We start from the raw sequence: 6,472 nt of genomic DNA, 5'->3' as shown, positions 1-6,472 counted from the left end.
CTAAAAGTAAAAACAAACAAATTAACACGCGCTATCAAATCTAAGAGTCAAACCACACACAAACAGTAACTTCCCATACTAAAAACACTAGCTGGTGATGAAATCCAACTTAGTAGAAATTTAATATAGAAAGGGCGGTTGGAACAGTTACCCTGACAACTTGCTTAATGAAATAGACTGGCACAAGTTTCTTCACAAAACCATATCGAGTGAAGAGAACCCCCCAGAGAGTCCAAGTGAGTCTAGTCGACGTCTGCTCCAGGTACAGTGGGATCTTCCCTCCACCGTCACCTTAGGAAAGAATCCTATAGATTATGGCCACTAAGGTTACCAACAAAAACAAATATACCTGGGGGAACAGTCTACGATCTGATACACACGCAAGGGCAGAGTAACAAAGCTCAATCCCCTTGAAGGCTCCTTGACATAATCCAAGGTTTACCAACAAGTGACCCCAGGCTCCTCGACAATGGTCAATCCGAGGTTTACCGTTTTTAATACGTGTATATCTGCTATCATTCCTAATGAGAAAGGATTGATTACCTCACTGGTTCAGATATGATCTCGTGCTTGACTCCTTTAGGAGGAGCTTCCCAGAGCATACATGCAACAATTGGAATTTTTTCTACCGCAAGATCGACTACTTGTTTATTTTACTGTCTTGGAGAGTTAACTAAAACCTATTCGAAGACACTAGCCTAAGCTAGATTGGTGGAAAGAGCCCTAAAAATTTAAAAATTACTAGATGGATTTTAATTAAGCGCTCTGTTATTTACGCTGTTATTACTCAAAAGGGTAAATGGATATGAAACCAATGGTGTTATGACCCGACCCAAAACTGAATGCAATCGAATATGATAATGTAATCTTTTCATTTCGATGAATCCTAACTAAAGTAAGGAGAGAGTTTCCATTCACTTCCAACAATGCAAAAGATTGATCACTAAGAGAAAATATAACAAATTCTCTAATGCACTAATTTCATCAAGAAAAACTAATGCAAATCAATTCCAAAACAGTTTTTATTTTTATTTTTGTGTGTTAAAAACAAGCATAAAAATATGTAAATTCAAATCAAAGAAAACTGATCTAAATCTATGATTGATTTTTCAGAATGTAAACTATGCAATTGTAATCTATGCACAATTCACTTGGAAAGTATGCAAATTTAATCTATGCACATTTTTCATTCATATTCTGAAAATGAGAATTCTAATTATGCAAATGTGATCTATGCAAGAGAATTCTCAAACACAAGATGATTCTAATGTAATCTAAGAACCAATCAAGTGCAAGTCAAGAAAATTGGGTGAGAGTTCCAAAGATCAAAAAATAAAAACACTCAAAGGCGATTAACACTCATACATAATTTAGGGGAAATTTTTTTGCAAAAACAAAAGCAAAAAGATGCAAAATTGTGAAAAGACTGAGACAAACCTCCAAGTAATGACAAAAGGAAATCAAATTAGGAATTTCTCAAAAAGAGACTCAAAACACCCAATTAACTTAACAGAGATTGATGAGATGAAGAATTTGCTGAAAGAAACTAATAAACAAGGCTTTTTGACAGAAAAATATAGATCTGGGTAGACTAAAGGCCATAAATAAAAGCTAAACCTAACTAGACGAAAACATTTCAAGTTTTTCAAAAATTTAACAGGGTCCGCATGCTTCCAGTAGAACCAGATGTGGTACCACTCTGTGTACTAAAGGAAAAGTGCAGAGAGGTCCGCACTGTCTGTAAACAGAAAGTGTGGTTCCCTGTAAACTTTGAAAAAAACAAAAAATAATCCAGATCCTAAAAGCTACCCACTCCCACACACATCAAGCAAAAACCAGAAACAAGAACAAGTTTCTCAAGTCAAAGATAAAAGAAAACCAAAAACCAATTTAGTTCCCCAGTGGAGTCACCAATTTGTCGGCTGGATAAATCATTCTTGCGGACAAGACCGATCTCCCTAGTATCAACAGATATCTAGTGACAAGCAGAACAAGCAAATCTACCTTTCTCTAAATATATTGCGATTTATAAATAAAAACCAAGAGGTGTTTTAGACCCTACCTTAAGTCCAACGCTAGTTTTTGGCAGCCACGCTTCGACCGTCCAAATGAGTTTCCTTTTAAGAACCTGCAATAAAAAACAAGCACACATCAAATAACACCTGCATAGCTAATATAATAAATCATATTCATCATGGTGATCAAGGAATCCATGAAATAAACCATAAAACACAGCGTATTGAGAAAAATAAACTTGATTGTATTAACTTTAAGAATAGAAGAACTTTACAACCTTTGGTGCCTTGATGTTGTACAAGCTCCTCCCAGGGTCCAAGCAAGAATCTCCTCTACTTTGACAAGCCTCACACTCTTCCCAATGAGATCAAAAAAGGTATGTAATCTCTCCTCTCAAGCTCAAATAGGAAGACTAAATTCCAATAGCATTTACACTCAAAAATATTTAGCTTTCAACCTCCTAGTAACCAGCCCAATTCCTCATTTTATAGTGTAGAGGAAGGAAGTTATAGGTCCTCCTATGAAGGGATAGAGTCCTCCTTCAAAGGGATAAGCTCCTCACATCAATGGGTTAGCTCCTTAAGGTATGGGATGCATAAACCTTAAAGGAGCGAACTTGCCACCTCAAGATTCCCTCTAGAAGCTTCCAGAAATAACCCAAAGTGGGTTTTTAAGAATGTACTTGCACCTTTTTTACTTTTACAGGGGTCTGAACCCATTACACAGAGACAGAGCGGTCAGGTACACAGGGGACATAACCAATAGGTGTGGAACCGCAGGTAATGCTAAGAGAAAGTGTGGAACCAGAGTTTTAGAGACTTTTAAGGGCTTTATCTTATTTTTCAAGGCTTGACATGAAGAACTGAGGTTTAAGACTTGCAAAGGAGGAAAGTATGAGTGGTGATAGACTCACACTGATTGCAGAATGTCATGGTGACAATATTTTGTGCAACAGGACCCATATTAAAATTACTGAAACATTGAGATGGATCAGGAAACATACCTTGATTTCCCATTGGTGGCCGAGGTTTCCATGGATTTTTAGGTCCCATAAAGTACAACTACTCCATTTCTTCGTCTGTCGCTTGAAAAACCGCTTTCAATCCTGGCAAGGAGGGGCATGAACTTGTTGCATGATTCAGCTCACATATTTCACATTCCTCTACGGAGTTCAATGGGCATTCTCTCTATGGATGCTTCTTCCTACACTTTAGGCAAAATATAGACATAGTTCTTTCCAATTCTATTTGTTTCTGTTTTACTTGCAGTGTTTCCATTTGTGCGGACAGGGTACTTAGGATGTCAGTCCTCAAGTTATCCAACATATTCCCAGGTTTTTGCTTTTGTGACACCTCCACTAGATACTTTCATTGACTAAACCCCTTGTTTATTCCTTGCAACCCCCCTTGAGCACTGGATGCACAGCTCACAAATGGAATTGAAGTTCTCTTTTGATATATCTCCCTTTCCTACTATGTTTAACAACTCCAAAGAGTCATCTTGAAAGGCCCGGAGAAGGATAGTTTTCAAAATATCCTTATCGAGGTCAGAGTGACCTGATCTCTGCAATGTGTATTCAAAACATTGCACATAGTCTTCCATATTTTCATCCTCTTTCTGTATAAACTTGAAAAGTTATTCCTTAATCTCCCGTGATTTACAGTAGTCCTAATACTTCTCCAGAAAAGTGGTTTTCATCTCATCACATGGAAATAGTCTTTCCTCCAAGACCCATAAAACATCGCAGGGTTGTCCCCTTTAGTGTAGCAGGTAAGATTTTCAATTTCTAAGCATCCATTATATAACCATATCCCCGACATAGAATATCAAATTCAAACAGGAATGTGTTAGGATATTTCGAAGTAAGCCCATGAAAGCTAGGTAAAACTGTTAAATGAAGGGGCTTTGTTGTTATGCCAGTCCCAAGATCCCCAATTCGGAAGTCAATAGTGGAGGTTGTAGGTGCCATGAATATCCTCCAATAATCAGTGGGGATTTCAGCAGGTTCTGCAGGAAATGATGGTAGGGCTCTTATCACAGGGGTTTGAGTTGCTTTAATAGCACTCCCTCTATCCCTTGGTGATAGAAGTGCCCCTGCAACTTCTTTGTCTCTATCACAGTGACTTGACCCTTTAGACCCCTTCTCTGCAACTTCTTCTTCCCTACTGGAATGGGTTGATCCCTCGGATTTTCTACTTGCAAATTGTTCTCCTTCTATTACTAGCAATGGTACCCCTTCATCAGGTATACTGCTGCATGTCTCTTCAGCTACTGGAAGGGTCTGTTGTATCGAATCAACAGGGGGTGTTTTGGACAACACTGGTTGATCTACAGATTGTCCCTCAGATCTTGTCCGCGAACCTGGCCTCACAACAACATGAGAAGATGCCTTTGATTCAGTTTTTGCGATGATTTGATGGATATAAGTATTCCTTACCAAATCTTGTCCTCCCTTCTTTGGGGCTCTTCCTCTGCCCCTTTTATTCGAATCTCTGTTCATGCAAATTAGTGTAGTGAAAATGTCGATATTAGGTCACAATGCTCAGGACCTGGAGCAGGGTGTCAAAACACCATTCCCTCCTGAGGACGAGAGATCAAAAAAAAATTAACAACAGAAAGGAAAACAACTAAAGAAAAGGGAACCTAGGGTTCAGGGCCTGGAGTACAGTGTTAAAGGACCCTTCCCTAGGACAAGAAACCAAACATGAAAATAATAAGCATACAAGAAAATATAAAGCTCGGGACCTAGAGGAGGGCGCCAAAGGACCATTCCCTCCCCAGGATGAGAGATCAGGTTCTGATAATTTAGGAAAATCCAAAACAGCTAATTGAAACAAACGTCTCGGCCCAGAAATAATAAAAGAAACAAAAATCAAAATACTATGCTCGGGACTTAGAGCAGGGTATCACTTCCCTCCCTAAGATGAGAGATTGACCCTCTGGTCAATACAGATCGTGTCTTGCACCTTGTTAGGCTTCCCCGGCAACGATGCCAAAATGTTGGAGTCCAAGTGTGAACTATTCAACCCCCTTTCCCTACATTAATTCATCAATCTGGGTGTGTACACTTTTCAAGGTAATGCACAAGGTATATGGAGGAGCAATATTACAATCTTACATCGACCAAGGGTTTGTGACTAATAAATTAAAGCATCGTTGTAACAGTGATAGGAATTAAATTGTAGAACTTAAAAAGACATTCACGGCAATCTATGGAAATCTGTAACAATAATAAGAAAATAAATACAACAAATAAAAAAAATACATAAAAGGAAGACACGCAACACATGATTAGAAGAGTGGGCCCAGTTCTCTGATCATGGTTGTGTTAACTCACAATGAAAGATAGAACAGTAAAGGTACTTATACTTTATTAATTTGTAGAAGAGTTGTTACAATACATATCTCTGTGGCTAACCCTTCGCACAAGAATGAAACCTCTTTTATACAATATAGGGGTAATAACATCTTCCCCAAAACCTAGCAACTAAGTGCCCAAAAATATACAACATTTCAGAACAACACTAGTGCCGAGAGATTGAGAACAGAAATGATCCAAAATGGATTAAAACAATTGCGAGTTGGTTATGTTGTTTCAGCATTGTTGAACAATTGTTGTGAATCACGGAACTACTGCTACACACTGTGAGATCAACACCTATTCCTCAAAATCTGAAGACATAATGGTTGGCATCGACAAAACCAACGTTACTTTATTTCATTAATTAAATATTCCAAGATACAGACAAATGGGTTTACCTCATAGATTTATCATAATAAATGCATGTTGATGAGTGAAAAAAGGATAAAATAATGGGTGGAAATGTAAGGAAAAGTTAAGCAGATTTGGTGCCCAACACCACCTATGTTTACTGGTAAATATTTTGATTTGTGGGTTATTAGAATGCTAACTTTTCTTCGAGCTAAAGACTTAATTGAACATTGGTCTAAGACTTAATCGAGCATTAAATTTTATAAAACAAGGATTGGATGAGAAGTTTTTGTGCAAGGTAGTAGAAGCTACAACTTCCAATGAAGCATGGAATATCCTCGAAGCAGAATTTGGGGAAACGGGGAGTAATCAAGTTGAAGGTAGTAGTCTTGTTCAACCTGTTGTAGCAGTGCTTGAATATGAGAATGAAGATGGATCTGTAGCAGTGAATCTATAGAGAGATGGAGGATTTTGTGAATCTCACTTGAAAGTGGATCAAAATGTTGATGGTGTCTTATGAGTAGACGTTGATTTTGGCATAGATAATGTTTCCAATGGAGAAGAATCTGGTTAGTGGATCCAACGATTGAAATTGCTGATGTTAAATTTGATGAAGAATAGTTAACTCGTGACGAGTGGTTGTAGATGATGCAAGATAAACATCTTATTGATACATTGTTATTTGGCGAGACAATCCCACTTGCATCTAAAAGCCAAGTGGAAGAGACAAAGATAAAGGCAGAG

The sequence above is a fragment of the Pinus tabuliformis genome, chromosome 2_2, assembly GCF_031772625.1.
Source record: "Pinus tabuliformis cultivar Carrire ecotype Pingquan chromosome 2_2, CPIR1, whole genome shotgun sequence".
In the NCBI taxonomy this organism is placed as follows: Eukaryota; Viridiplantae; Streptophyta; class Pinopsida; order Pinales; family Pinaceae; genus Pinus; species Pinus tabuliformis.
The sequence above is the reverse complement of the archived record's forward strand: the minus strand, read 5'-3'. Positions refer to the sequence as shown.